A 15,923-nucleotide genomic window follows, 5' to 3' on the forward strand; every position below is an offset into this window, starting at 1 on the left:
TATCAACTGCACTAGATAGTAAGGATGTTACAAAATCAAAAGCACAATTTACAGTATGGTTTTCTAATGGAAAAGCTTTGATTTCCACTTATTCACTCATCCAGAATTTCTTGAGACTTAATATTAACTTCCTGATAATTAGAACTATTCAATAGACTGGTGTAGTATTACATTTCCTGGTACTAGAAATATTCAAAAAAAGGTTGGATGACCATTTTGTTAGAGAAGATGTAGAACAGATAAATCCAGAAAGCAGAGAGTGAGATTAAATTACCTTTAAAGAGTCCTTCTATCTCTATCATTCTATGATTCTATTTTTCCATGTGCTAGGGGACTATGAGGAATACAAAAATTTTTATAAGGGATTAAGTTTTATTGTTGTTTGGTTCACTTGTTAATCTTTATTATTCAATTATACATAATAGATAACTATCTCTTTGGGAAACTAGTGAGTATCCATCATTCTAAGGTCATTTGAGAATAAAAATTCATAACTATTTCTTTTGGTCTGCTTCACTATAAGATGACTTCACCTTCCAGAGATTTAAGGACAATGTAAATATTTATAGTCCCCTAATGGGAAGACCCACTTCCTAATGCTACTCTTGACTAGAGGAGGAAATCACAAATGACTCCTGTATCTTTGCCAAGAAAACCCCACGGATAGTATTGGTGTGCTGTGATTCACAGGGTCACAAAGAATCAGACAAGATTGAACAACTGAATAACAAATAGGAATTCTTACTTAAGGGCCTCCTGATTTTTTCTTGCAGATTATTTTTAGTTGAAGAGAATATTAAGTATTTGGTATAAGAACAATATAAATCAAGTTTTGATTTCAAATAGGTATGTATTTTTTCCTCTTAAGGAATGCTGTTACTTAAGGATGCTGTTACTTTAATGATAGAAAAAAACTGATACCATTATATAGTGAATATCTATAATTTGAGTATTTTTCCTATCCATAATATGGCTCCTACCCAAATTATCTCCTGCCACTAGGAGAAAATTTGATCTCTACATTCTAGAAATTCCAAGCAAGTAAATAGAATCTTGATTTTAAAAAATACAGCATTTTAAAATGTCTCTTTTATGTAAGATCTTTGGAAGAATAGAAACCCACAAGAAAAGATGTGCCTAAGTACAATCCATACTATTGGAGGGAATATCCACAGCGATGGGATAATGGATCTGTTGAAACAGTGATATACATTTTTTAAAAAGCAATGTCACCTAGTAGTTTATTTAAATTTTAAGTTAACAATTAATGGACATGGAATTTATTGAATGCTAGAGCTGAAAAAGACCTTCCAGCCCAACTTTTTCACTGTGGTAATTGAGGCTCAGAGAGCCTTGGAGTAACTTTCCCAATGTCATGCAGACTAGGCTTCAGGAACCCATCTAATTCATAGAGGGAGGCATGTCTGAATTTCATTGAAATCAAGTTGTTGGTGAACTCTGTTACTGATGAAGAAGCCTTAAGATTTAGTGAAAAAGAAACCCCTCAATCTCGCACCAAGAAGTCATTTCTTTTTCTATGCACAGGGAACATAAAAAGCAAAGTACTTTATAGGCAGAAGGAGAGCAAGTTTTATGATTTCTTCAGTTTAAATAGATTCTTTTTTTTTCATCCTGCAATTCATCATTTTTCAGAATACTGCAAAAAGGAAGAAATAGGGATGTTGCTCAATATATCAAATGCAGAACTGACGTAGATGGCCAAAGACCAAGGCAGGGAAAATCTCTGCCAAGCAAAGGATTGCAGTCACTGAACCCTATGAACCTTGAGGGTGTCATTAACATGAAATGTTCAGAGAGAGCTAGGAAAGAGGCTGTCTACTCTTGTTTTCTCTGAGTTTTGGATGATATTGATACCTGCTTGATGTCCTGCTCTTATATATTATAAAAGTAGTAGCCAGCTCAAGGAAATCCCTTGACTTCCATGATCACACAACAGTGTGATGGATGAAGAAATCATCCTAGAATTCAGGGAGTCTAGCTTCTGGTTGAACCCTACTACCAATGGCTGCATGATTTGGGGTATCCTTTCTCATATTTATAGCCTCATATTCCCCATCTACCCTGGATATTCTCTGGTAAATAGTATTAGCACAATAGTTTATGTGCAGAATGCTGAGCCCACTTAACTCCATTCCCCAATGAGGTATTACCAAGGAATCAAAGCCTACAGTAGAGATGTCAGCACTGGGAATTGTGGAAGCCAATATTCCAAACCACACACTTACAGACTCAGATGCAAATCATTATAAAAGTCCATATACTTTAACAGTGATTTCAAGTAACATGGTAACATAAATAACTATTAAAACATAGGCTTCTGATTTGTAGGCCACAGTATGTTCAGCTAAGGGAATCTGGTTTTCCATGTCTTAACCTCTTCTCCTACTAAGCAGAGGAGAAATAGGAAGTGATATATTTAGAATAGTATACTATATAAATATACATATTTATATATACATATATACATAATGGTGATAATTAGAATGGTAAAGAGGAGCTGAAAAGGTTTTTGGGGGGTTGGGGTTTTTTTTAATTAAAGCTTTTTAATTTTCAAAACATATGCATGATAATTTTTCAACATTGACCCTTGTAAGACCTTGTGTTCCAATTTTCCCCCATCTTCCCCATTCTATGCCAATGCTACTCCAGATGGCAAATAATCCAATATATGTTAAACATGGTAAACTATATGTTAAATCCAATTTTTGCATACATATTTATACAATTGTCTTGAATAAGATAAATCCGATCAAAAAGAAAAATATGAGAAAGAAAACAAAATGCAAGCAAATAACAATAAAAAGTGAAAATACTATGTTGTGATCCACACTCAATTCCCACAGTCTTCTCTCTAAAGAGATGAGGACTCTAAAGAGATCTTCATCACAAGATCATTGGAATGGCATTAATCATCTCCTGTTGAAAAGAGCCATGTCCATCAGAATTGATCATCATATAATCTATTGTTGCCGTGTCCAGTGTTCTCTTGGTTCTACTCACTTCACTTAGCATCAATTCATGTAAGTCTCTCCAGGCCTCTCTAAAACCATCCTGCTACCACTTCTTATAGAAGAATAATATTCCATAACATCCATATGCCATAACTTATTCAGCTATTCTCCAAGTAATGGGCATCTATTCAATTTCCATTTTCTTGCCACTACAAAAAGGGCTGCCACAAATATTTTTGCACATATGGGTCCCTTTTCCTCCTTTAAGACTTCTTTGGGATACAAGCCCAGTAGAAACTCTCCTGGATCAAATAGTATGTACAGTTTGACAGCCCTTTGGACACAGTTTTAAATTGTTCTCCAGAATGGTTGGATCCATTCACAACTCCACCCGGTTTTCCCACATCCCCTCCAACATTCATCATTATTTTTTCCTGTCATTTTAGCCAATCTGAGAGGTGTACTGTACCTCACAGCTGTCTTGATGCATTTCTTTGATAAATAGTGATTTACAACTTGGTTTTGATTTTTTGTTTTATCTAGGGCAATACTCCAGGGAAGCAAGGGAAAAGTAAGTGCTATGTACTAGATTCCCAGATCCTCTCTTTCATAAGGAAAGTGTCCTTTCTCTTCTCTCTTCTGTACCCCTATCCTCAACCAATTCCCTGATAAATCTGCAAGAAAAGTCTGGGGACCAGTCTTCCATGGTATGGTTTCTCAATGGAAGGAATTTCTTTCTAAGGTCAAAAGTCCCCAGAAACTTGGGGAATTTTGAGAACACACACATCAATCTCTACTTCTCTCTGCTTCTGGCTTATTTCCTTATTGAGTTTCTCTCTCTCTCTCTCTCTCTCTCTCTCTCTCTCTCTCTCTCTCTCTCTCCCCCTTTCTCTTTCTCTTTCTCTCATGCTCATGATTCTTTTTTTTCCTATTTAAAAAAAATTTTTTTTATTGTAACTTTTTATTGACAGAACATATGCATGGGTAATTTTTTAACAACATTATCCCTTGCATTCACTTCTGTTCCGACTTTGCCCTTCCCTCCCTCTACCCCCTCCCCTAGATGGCAAGCAGTCTTATACACATTAAGTCATAGTATATCCTAGATACAATATATGTGTGAAGAACTGAACAGTTCTCTTGTTGCACAGGAACAATTGGATTCAGAAGGTAAATATAACCTGGGAAGAAAAACAAAAATGCAAATAGTTTACACTCATTTCCCAGTGTTCTTTCTTCAGGTGTAGCTGCTTCTGTCCATCATTGATCAATTGAAACTGAATGAGATCTTCTCTTTGTTGAAGAAATCCACTTCCATCAGAATACATCCTCATACAGTATCGTTGTTGAAGTATGTAATGATCTCCTGGTTCTGCTCATTTCACTTAGCATCAGTTCATGTAAGTCTCTCCAAGCCTCTCTGTATTCATCCTGCTGGTCATTTCTTACAGAACAATTGTATTTCATAACATTCATATATCACAGTTTACCCAACCATTCTCCAATTGATGGGCATCCATTTATTTTCCAGTTTCTAGCCACTACAAACAGGGCTGCCTTTGGCATGTACAGGTCTCTTTTCCTTCTTTAGTATCTCTTTGGGATATAAGCCCAGTAGTTCGTGCTCATGATTCTAAGAAGTCTAGTTGGTTGGCTATTATCTCAGAGATAATTAACATTGCAGAAATTCTCTCTAATCAACTTGTATCTCACTTCATCATGAGCTCTTTAATTAATTTCCTTTCTCTAAATGCCAAACAATACACTTACAGACTTAGAAAACTGCCTCATCGGGGTTTTGTAAGAAAAACGTCTTATAAAGTATAAAATATTATCTATATCTGTATATCTGAGTGCTCTGAGCTGGACCTGAATCAGACCATTTCCCTTGTAGTTTATGCTCAATATTAGAACAAAATGAGACATATAGTTCATTTAACAGTTAACAAAAAGAGATTTATTTAGCTGTAGCAGGAGAAGGATATTCAACAAGATTGAAAAATTGAGAACACCTTGAGTTAATTCAACTGTTTGAAACTCTCTTGCTTGAGGTGTCTATCATGAGCTATCATCAGCCAACCATCACTTAGTGCCTGGAGCTTCTCAAGGCTGTTTTGTATGCAGGGATCAGAAAAGTAATATCAATAGCACAAGCCTTTAATCCTTCAAGCCCAACAAATCTCAGACATGGTCTCAATATCTTTTAAGGAAAAAAAGCTAACCTAACTTGTATGAGGATGGGTGTTAGGATATTGTTTCTATCAATGGAAGCTATTGTTCTTATTGGTAAAGTAGATTTCTTCTTTTCCTATAGGATGAGTTCCATGTTACCTCAAGAGTTTCCCCAGGGAAATATATAACCTCAGGGTTATATTTTTTAGATAAGTACAGTCTTGGCTTGCATTGGAGAGGACCAACTGTATGTTCTCTTCTCAGTTGACTCGCGACCAAGCCACACTTGGTGACATTCTCTTAGGACCACAGACATTGAATGAAGCAGGACACTGACCAATCTGAGCACCTGGGATTCAGTGTTAGAGTTAAAGCAAAGCTTCTTAAATTGTGGGTCAGAATCCTATAATCACAAAATTATGATTTATCATCAGTAAATGTTCGATTTTTTTTATATACCTTTATACCTGGGATCATATAAAAATTTATCAGATGAAAAGGGGTTGTGAATGGAAAAAGGTTAAGAAGCCCTGAATCATAGAATAAAAGCCCCTGAGACTTCAAGCAGATAGATCTAATAACAAACAATCTTTTAACTAAGCTTGGAGTTTCATCAATATGGGGAGTTCTCAGGAATTCCCACTCTTCATGAAGATCAGAAGCTAATCAGCAAGTTATAACCCTCAAGTTGTATGGGGTATTAAAAAGTGTTGTGACTTGCTCAGGGTCACATAGGCAATATGTGTCAGACTTTAGTTATGGCTACTTCTCAACAATTATGAAAAATCAGCTTTTCTAACTTCTCTTGTATAGCCAACAGGAAAATGCTGGGATAACTCTCCAGTCCTGTACAAATACTGGAAACTTCCCTTGCTTAATAAACGTTGTTCAGTGTGGTGTTGTTTAAAATACCAGATCCAGAAAGTCATGGTCCAAAGCTAAAAAGACTCAGACATCAACTGATATAGCTTTCTCATTTTGTAGATGAGGAAACTAAGGCAGAAAAATGTTACTTCTTGTCCAAGGTTATAGCAAGCATAGGAATTGAGATTCTATCTCTAGCTTTCCCTCCACAATCTCCTTCTGAGCTTAATTTGCTCATATGGAAAATGATGATGTTGTGAGATGCTCTCCAAGATCCTTTCCAGCTCTCCTATTCTGTTTCTTTTCCTACCTCATTCCCTTAACTGGCAGTTGTGGACTACCTGTCTTTATCCCTTTACTTAACAGATGTAGAGCAGGAGTACAAGTGAAATTATTTTCTTATAATCAATCAATAAATCCACACTGTAACTGGGATTAGAACCTAGGAAGTAACTCTGTATTGCTCTCCTCTAAACTTCTCAAGAGAACTTTGCAGATAACTTCTTTCACCTAAGACTACTGCATTCAATTTAATTCAATTCAGTAGAACTTTATGAGAACTTGATGCAAGTGATGGGATACAAGGATGGAAAAACAGCATAGTCCCTGCTCCCCAGGGGGTTGCAACTAATGTAGCAGTGGAGAAAGGATACACGTGCAACAGATACTCAGATAAGTATAATAACTTATTTAAATAGTATTTTGAAGTTTACAAAGTTGTTTCTTCACAATCAAATTGTGAGAGACATAATAGAGACATTGTTATTCCTATTGTAAAGATGGGGAAAGTCCCAGAGAGCTACCATCACACAGCCATAATAAGATTGAAATCTAGGTTCCCCCTTGATGGCAGATGCAGTGCCCTTTCCAATAAAACCACATGGCTTTTTATAACACTTTGTGTTCTTTATTAATAATTAGAGCAGAGGGATTATATTTATAGAATGTCCTGTAGGGTCATTTGCCAAATGATTTCGTATTCTCCACAAGGTGTTACCTCTATCTTCTAGTTGAAATATGAGTCATGAGTGATATCAGGCTTTTCTATAACTCTATAGTCCACTGGTCTATTGACTCATGGAAAGTTAGAATACGTAAAGACAAAGAGAATACTAAGAGAGCTCTAAGAAAAGTTGGGGAGAGAGAGAGAGAGAGAGAGAGAGAGAGAGAGAGAGAGAGAGAGAGAAAGAGAGAGACAGAGAGAGACAGAGACAGAGAGAGAGAGAAGGTTTCCTAAAAGGAGTGGCACTTGAGCAGGATCTTTCTGAAGAAAACGATGTCTCAGCCAGAGCTGGAGAGAGAAGGTATGCATGCATGGAGGATGCTTTAAGCAAAGACACAAAAATAGGAGAGACAGAGTGTAACTGGGAAATAGCTAAACTGTTCCATTGGCTGGAACATGAAGTGCTTGAAAGGAAGTGCTATAAGATAAGATGAGGAAAGGTAGGTTGGAGCCAGATGGTGAAAGGTTTTAAATGCCCGGGTAAGGAGATTAATAAAAAGAGGTTTATTAATTTCTGCCAGAGTTTGTTGGGTAAAGTAGATAAAGGACTCTCCTTTCTTAGATGAAAAGGCAATTTGATCAAGGGACAGTTTTATTAATGCCTTAGAGAAACATTTGAGCACAATCTATCATCTTCCCTAGCTACTTCTTTATAATCAATTTAGAGTCCCTGTCATCTTGTGCAAATTAATGAGCCTTTCTGAACCTCAGTTCTCTCCTCTGTCAAATGCACTGCCTAATATTACAGGGTTCTTGTGAAGATCCAGTGAGATGATTTAAAGGGTTTTGAAAACCTTAAAGTGCTACATAAATAACTACAAGTATTATTATGACTGTCAATCCTATATTCATCTAGCTTTCCCATTCCAATTCAGATCTTCAAATACTTTAACAAACTTTGGCAGATCAGAAATAGCTATTAAAGTTCTAAAACACAAAGAAGTAGTCTCTCTTGAATCAACAAGTGAAATTCATATTGTAGAATTCCAGCCCCCAATATACATGTACACATGCACACACAAACACACACACACACACACACACACACGAGGTCTGCAATCAAGAGCTGCTCTTCTGTCTGAAAAATATCTACAACTGTGGCAAAGAACTGGAAATTGAGTGGATGCTCATTAATTGGGAAATGGCTGAATAAGTTATGGTATAGGAAGGTAAGGAAATATTATTGTTCTATAAGAAATGATAGCAGGCTGATTTCAGAAAAGCCTAAAAAGACTTACACAAACTGATACTGAGTGAAGTAAGCAGAACCAAGAGACCATTGTACACAGTAATAACAAGATTATGTGATGGTCAATCTGATGCACTTGGCTCTTCCCAACAATGCTGTGATTTCTTTTTTTTTTTTTATCTATTATAACTATTATTTTTTATTTAATAGCCTTTTATTTACAAGTTATATGTATGGGTAACTTTACAGCATTGACAATTGCCAAACCTCTTGTTCCAATTTTTCCCCTCTTACCTCCCCACCCCCTCCCCCAGATGGCAGGATGACCAGTAGATGTTAAATATATTAAAATATAAATTAGATACACAATAAGTATTCATGACCAACCGTTATTTTGCTATACAAATAGAATCAGACTCTGAAATATTGTACAATTAGCTTGTGAAGGAAATCAAAAATGCAGGTGGGCAAAAATATAGGGATTGGGAATTTAATGTCATGGTTTTTAGTCATCTCCCAGAGTTCTTTCGCGGGGCGTAGCTGGTTCAGTTCATTATTGTTCCATTGGAAATGATTTAGTTGATCTCATTGCTGAGGATGGCCAGGTCCATCAGAACTGGTCATCATCTAGTATTATTGTTGAAGTATATAATGATCTCTTAGCCCTGCTCGTTTCACTCCAATGCTGTGATTTCAAGGAAATTTCAATAGACTTGGGAAAGAAAATACTACTCCCATCTAGAGAGAACTGTGGAGAGTGAATGTGGATCAAAACACAATACTTTTCACCTTTTTTTTTATTGTTATTGCTATTGTTTGCTTGTTTTTCCTATGTTTTTTCCCTTTTAATCTAATTTTTTTTTGCATGACAAATGCCATGTGCATGTTAAGAAGGATTTAGAATTGCACATCTTTAACCTATCTCGAATTGCTTACTTTCTTGGGGAGGGGGAAGGGAGGAGAAAGTTCTTCTTTAGAATACAAGGTTTGCAAAAGTGAATGTTGAAAATTATCTTTGCATGTATTTGGAAAAATAAAATACTATTTAAAAAAAGAAAAAAATATATCTACAACTGTGCAAAAGGAAATCTACTAATTCTGGAGGCTACCCATTCCATTTTTTGTATAACTCAAATGTTAGGAAGAGCAGCTATTCAGTATTACTGAAACAATTCAACAACCCCCCCAAAAAATGTTAGGAAATTTTTATCTAAGTCAAGTTTGAATCTAACTCTTTAAATTCCATCCTAGTTCTAGTCTCCTAAGTTCTAGTTCTAGTTCCTAGCTCCTAGTTCTAGTCTCTAAGAACAAGCAAAAAAAATGGTCTGGTCTGCAGTCCCTGTCTAATTTATCTTCCTCTGGATGCCTTTCCAACTCATCAATACTCTTCCTAAAATATGGATCTGGAATTGAGCAGAATATTGCAAAGGTGGTGCAACCACAGCAGACTACAAAATTGCTGCCTTTCTTGTTCTAATTGTTTTTGCTCTTAACCCTGTTTGAGATTCTATTTGACTTTGGGTTACCATTTTGCCACATTGATCCTTATTTAAAACTGGAATCACCAAAAAGCCCTCTCTCTTTTTTTCCTACATGTACTATTCTATTCATACTTCCTTTTCATCTGTATTTGTGCAGTTGATTCTTTGAAATCCAATATAGAGCTTAACATTTATTCCTGTCAAATTTCATCTTGTTGATGTGGCCCATTTTTTGAAGATATTGAGATGATTTGGGATCCTAACTATGGGCCCAGCTAATGCATCATTTGCCAAATTGAGGAGCATCCTATCCATGCCTGCTATGCAGAGTATCAGTCCAAGTTTCTGTGTAGATCCTTTTAGTCTACTAGAATCCTTTTAATTTACCATTATACTTTTGTCATGGATCCTGTCCTACGGTACTATGGTAAACATTGGGAACACAAGAAGGCAAAATATGCAGAACCAGCCCCCAAGGAGCTTATATTCCTATGCCATCAAGTCAATTCTAAGTTTCTTTCACTCTACATTCAGTCTACATTTCCCCATCTTCACCATACTTAGAGCATGAGAGATTTGGTGAAATGTCTTGCTGAAATTTAGTGTGTTTGTGTCATATTTCTGATTTATCCCTGTAATAACTTTGTGTATGTGTGTGTGTGGGGGGAATGCCTTATTCTTGAAGCAACCATGTTGGCTCTTAATGATTCCTTTTTCTTTTATAAGTGCTCCCAAAACATTCCTCTAATGATGCAATCTAGAATTTCATCAGCAATCCAATTCAAATTCCCTGACTTTACATTTGAAAATGTCATCTTTTCCCCTTTTTAAAAAACTGGGACATTTGCCAGTATCCAGACCTGCCTGAAGCAACCTTTTTCATTTCCTATAATTTTTCTAAGCTCACTGACAGTGACTTAGCCATCAATTCTTTAAGGTCTTTCAATGCCCTGGGATATAATTCATCCAGATCTGGTGATCTCAACTTATTGTGGGCAGAGAGTTACTCACTCTAACTTCACATTTATTGAGTTACAACTCTGTGTTCATAATTTTTAATTTATCTTTCTCAATTCAAAGATCATTCTCTTTGTTGAGAAAATAGAAGACTTCTCTCCATCATCTAGTATCATCATCAGTATAGCTAAAAAGGACTTTTTGGTCTTCTTAACATTAATGACCAGCTTTAGTTCATTCTGAGCTTTAGCATTCCTGACATTATTCTTTATTTATTTAGTTAAATTATTGAGTTAATTTTTCAAATTCATTTTGAGCCCAAATACAAAAAGACAAAAAAAGAACATTTCTATATACACAGCACAACATAAAAAGAGGATTCAATACAAAATCATGAATTTCTGTTTCATTGTTTATCTTTTTAAAAAATAATGTAATAAATACTACACCTTCTTTTCTTTTCTTTTTTTTTTTTTTTTTGATTTCTTTCTTTTTATTTATTTATTTTTTTATTTTTTTATTTAATAGCCTTTTATTTACAGGATATATACATGGGTAACTTTACAGCATTAACAATTGCCAAACCTCTTGTTCCAATTTTTCACCTCTTACCCCCCCCACCCTCTCCCCTAAATGGCAGGATGACCAGTAGATGTTAAATATATTAAAATATAACTTAGATACACAATAAGTATACATGACCAAAACATTATTTTGCTGTACAAAAAGAATCAGACTCTGAATTATTGTACAATTAGCTTGTGAAGGAAATCAAAAATGCAGGACTACACCTTATTTTCAAAGCTACCCTGCTTTTCTTTGTTTCCTTGTTAAGTTGTTTTTGTTCTGTTGTGCACTTTCTATTTTTTTTCCTCTCTTCTATTCTTTAATATATCAGCCCATCTGAGAATCTCTTCCTTATCAACTCTCCCCTACTCTCCTATTTCTTGATATACACATCTTTCTAAAAGTCCCTCATTTATCCTATCCCTTTGCCTTTCTTTTTCTTTATGACTTTAGAGGATTTTATATCCTTCTAGAGGTGTATGTAACACTGTAACAATTCTTCCATTCATGCCTCACTTCTATAAGTGCTTTATTTTACCTCTGCCTACCTAGTTGTATTTTTAAGAATCATTTCATTATACTCAACTGAACCCCAAATCTATGTGTGCTCTTTAAAACCATCCAAATAATAATATTTTCCCATATAAGAAGTAAATGGTTTGCTCTTTATTGTTTATCTTATGTTTTTCCTAAATCTTATATGTCAAATTTTCTATTAAATTCTGTTCTTTTTGTCATAAATACCTGAAAGTCTCTCAAATCATTAAATATCTATTTTTTTTCATTCATAATTATCCTCAGGTTTGCTGTTTAAGTTATTCTTGGTTATAAACCCTGCTCCTTTCCTCTTTGAAATATAATGTTCCAAATCCTTCGGTCTTTTAATGTAGCAGCTGCTGTATCTTGTATTATCCTGGCTATAGTTCTGTAGCATTTAAATTGGTTCCCCCCTTCTTTCTTGTAGTATTTTCTCCTTAACCTGGCAAGTTCAAAACTTGACTATGGTGTACCTGTAAATTTTTATCTTGAGATTTTTTCAGATTGTGATCAGATTTTTTTCATTTCTATTTTATCCTTTTATTCTAGGATATCAGGACAATTTTCCTTAATTATTTTTATAATATCATATCTAGACTCTTTTTAAAAAAAACCATAACTTTGTGGTAGTCCAACAATTCTTAAATTGCCTGTCCTTAATCTCTTCTTGATTAGTTGGGTTTTTTTTCTAATGAGATGTTTCACATTTTATTTTTTTGTTCTTTTCATTTTGTTTTATTTCTTGGTGTTTTATAATAACATTAGTTTCCCTTTGCTCAATTTCAGTTTTTAAGAAGTTATTTTCTTCCTTATAGTTTATATCTCTTTTTCCAACTGTTTGGCTTTCCATAATTTTCTTGATTTTCTTGTATTGCTCTTATTTTTTCCTAATTTTTCTTCGGCATCTCTTATTTGATTTTTAGCCCTTGTTAAGCTCTTCTAAAGAATTCTTTTTGAGCTTGTGACATTTGACACTTTTCTTTGAAGTAGGAGTGACTTTTTAAACTTTACTATCTTTTTCTGAATATAAATCCAAATCTTCTCTATCTCTGTAGTGACAATCTATGGTCTAGTTTTTTTCTCCTTTGTTTATTCATCATCATCATCATCATCATCATCATCATTATTAGTCAGGTTCTAGTCCCAAGATGTAGACTGATGATGCCTCAGGCTTTGGATTTTTCATACTGTTGTTTTCTTTCTTTCTCTCTTTCTTTTTAAAATATTTATTGCACTGAATGCAAAATAAGAAAAAAGCAGAATAGGAAAAAGAAAGGCAGAAACGTTTTAAAAAACCCAGAATATTGTCATGTGCCCAACAGAACATCAGGGAGGTTTCAAACTATATAATGATAAATTTCCACTTCAAAAAAGCATATATAATAATAGAAGAGATTATATTCATGAGTATCCATCTTTCCCCCCTTATTTATAGGTTACTCTTTTGTTCTCTGCTGTGAATTATTTTAAACTTTATTCTTTTTTTCCTCTTTTCATCCCCTTCTTTCATCTTCCTCTAGGCAGTCTGCAGTTAAGCATATATAATGCTTATATTTATTTAGATAGATACACACATAAACATTTATCAGACCCACATACATATATTTAGATCTAAATATATACATAGAGTTGCATGCATATATACTTACAGATATTCAGACACACATATATAATACCCATATGTTAACATGCATCTAAAATAATATTAATGACTGACATATAAAGTAGATTTCTCTCTTGATTAAATCTTTAAATTTGATTGTGTCTAAGATCAATGATTACAAGTCATGCTTTTTTTTTTTCAAATAAATTCTACTCCTGATCCTTGTTATAGTGTTTGTGCGTATCTCTTATTTCCTCTTTGCTAACATTTCTACTTTAATTCTGCTCCTTAACTTATCTTGCTATTACTTAACCTCCTCCTACCCATGGATCCCTTTCTTGTCTTCTTTTTCTACCCTTTCCTTCCCTCTTTATTCCTTGACTATTTATCCTAGTCCCTCCCCTGTTATTGTCTTATAGATTTTTGGAAGATGCTATGTCCTTCTTTATAAAAATATACATACATACACATATACATATATATATTAAAATACATATATATATATATATATATATATATATATATGTATATATATATATATATACATACACATAGCATTCCTTATTTAACGTATTCCTGATGTGAGTAGGTTTTCAGAACTATGAGCTCTCCTTCCCTGTCTATGCCTCTGTATCGGTTCTTCCTCTGAACCTCTTTACTGTATAACATAATTATTATTTTTACCTTTTCCTAGACAGTATTGCTTTTTAGAATTAGATCATACTCAACTCTGTCCTAATATTTCTTTTGAGCTGCCCAATTACTGATGATAATCTTAAATATATGTTATACATTTCCATGCACAACACATAAATGATTTGTCTATATTGAGTTCCTTGAAATTAATCTCTTATATGCTAAAATTTCTAAGTTTAGGTTTGGTTGAGACAAAAACCTGAAAATCTGCAAGTTCATTGAACATCCATTTTTTTTGTTCAATATTATGGAATTTTGCTGGATATCATATTTTGCCTGCAGGTCTAATTCTTTTGATTGCTGTATACTATTGTTTTCTGAGCTCTGTCTGGGTCCCTGACCTCACACTATCTTCTCTGTTCCTGCGCCATGATTAGGGCCCCCAACCATGCTGACACCGCAAACGCTCCTACTCCCATGGTCTCTCCCCTGATTGCTAGCTTTAGCTCACCCCTCTGAAACCAAAACCAAAGACTGAACCCCCCTGGCAATGTCTATAGCCAACAAGGTCCCTGCCCCTTGGCTACCACCCCGCTGGACATATGCTTGATCTTATTTGCCCACAGCCAGAGTTTGGTCATCCCAACTGGACCTGGTTTCACAGGACAAAATAAGTCTTTCAATCTGTTCCTTCTCACTATCCATGAGGTCAAAATTCCTGAAGCTGGATTACAACCCTACCCAACTGTCCCCAGGACTTGTTATTTGTGAATTGTGGATATTGTGGATTGTCCAGAGGTGTTTGCACGTCATACTTCTGCCCCCTGGATGTCCAGTCTTTCCTAAGGTCCTCCCAAATTATCTTAATAGGAAAACTGCTTTACTTTGACTTTTAATTATTTCTACTTCTCAAAGTTCATTTGTTTGTGGGGAAATTTTGGAGACCCCAGTATTTCCTCTTTTATCCCATCATTTTCTCTAACATTGTTCTTATAAGTCTATGCCATTATTTTGTATTCATTTTCCATTGCTGGTCTTTGATCCCATCATGTATATTATGCACATACAGATACATAAATATATAAAATCTAATATAGTCAATGAGCTCCATTTGCACCCATATCATTCTGTTCAGAAGGCTCCTGCAAACTAAAGAGTGAATTGCTCTGTTGCTTTTCCTTTTAAGAGAAACCAGAAAAGCATAAAATGATTTATAATTTGGCCTCCCTTTGAGTCTGGGGGGGTTCTTAAAGAAGGAGGGGAAGACTGTAAATATATTCAATCTCAAAGTCGTTCTATGTAGGAAAAATAGACTTCATTTCACCATTGTTGTTATTCAGTCATGCCCAACTGTTCATGACCCCATTTGGGGTTTTCTTGGCAAAGACTCTGGAGTGGTTTGCCATTTCCTTCTCCAACCCCTTTTATAGATGAGGAACTGAGGCAAGCAGGGTTAACAATCTTGCCCAGAGTCACAGAGCTAGTAAGAGTCTGAGATCAGATTTGAACTCAGAAAGATGAGAATTACTGATTTCGGACCTGGTACTCTGTGCACTATGCCACCAAAAGAAAAATGTAGGAAAATTTGATGCTTAGAGTTGGTCAAATTTAGCCTGCAACAAGACAAGATCTTTCAAATGCTTTCCATTTCCAGTTAATTGGGTTTGGGGATCAGTGCAAATTTACTTCACCTGCTGAAGACTCAAAAAATGCTTACAAAACTATAAAAACTTATGAAGTCTTTGTGAGAAATCAGTGGATTTGCCCTCCTAGAAGTAGAGGCATATTTAACATTATATTATATTTGAAAGAGTGAAAGAGTTAAAATAATCTAGTCCTATCTTCTATTTTCTTTTATTTAGCATACATTTATTTAACACTTCCTACGTGCAATGAACTAGGGCTAGGTCCTAGGTATTTGTCACTGCTTAATCTGATTTAG

The sequence above is a fragment of the Sarcophilus harrisii genome, chromosome 1, assembly GCF_902635505.1.
Source record: "Sarcophilus harrisii chromosome 1, mSarHar1.11, whole genome shotgun sequence".
NCBI lineage: Eukaryota > Metazoa > Chordata > Mammalia > Dasyuromorphia > Dasyuridae > Sarcophilus > Sarcophilus harrisii.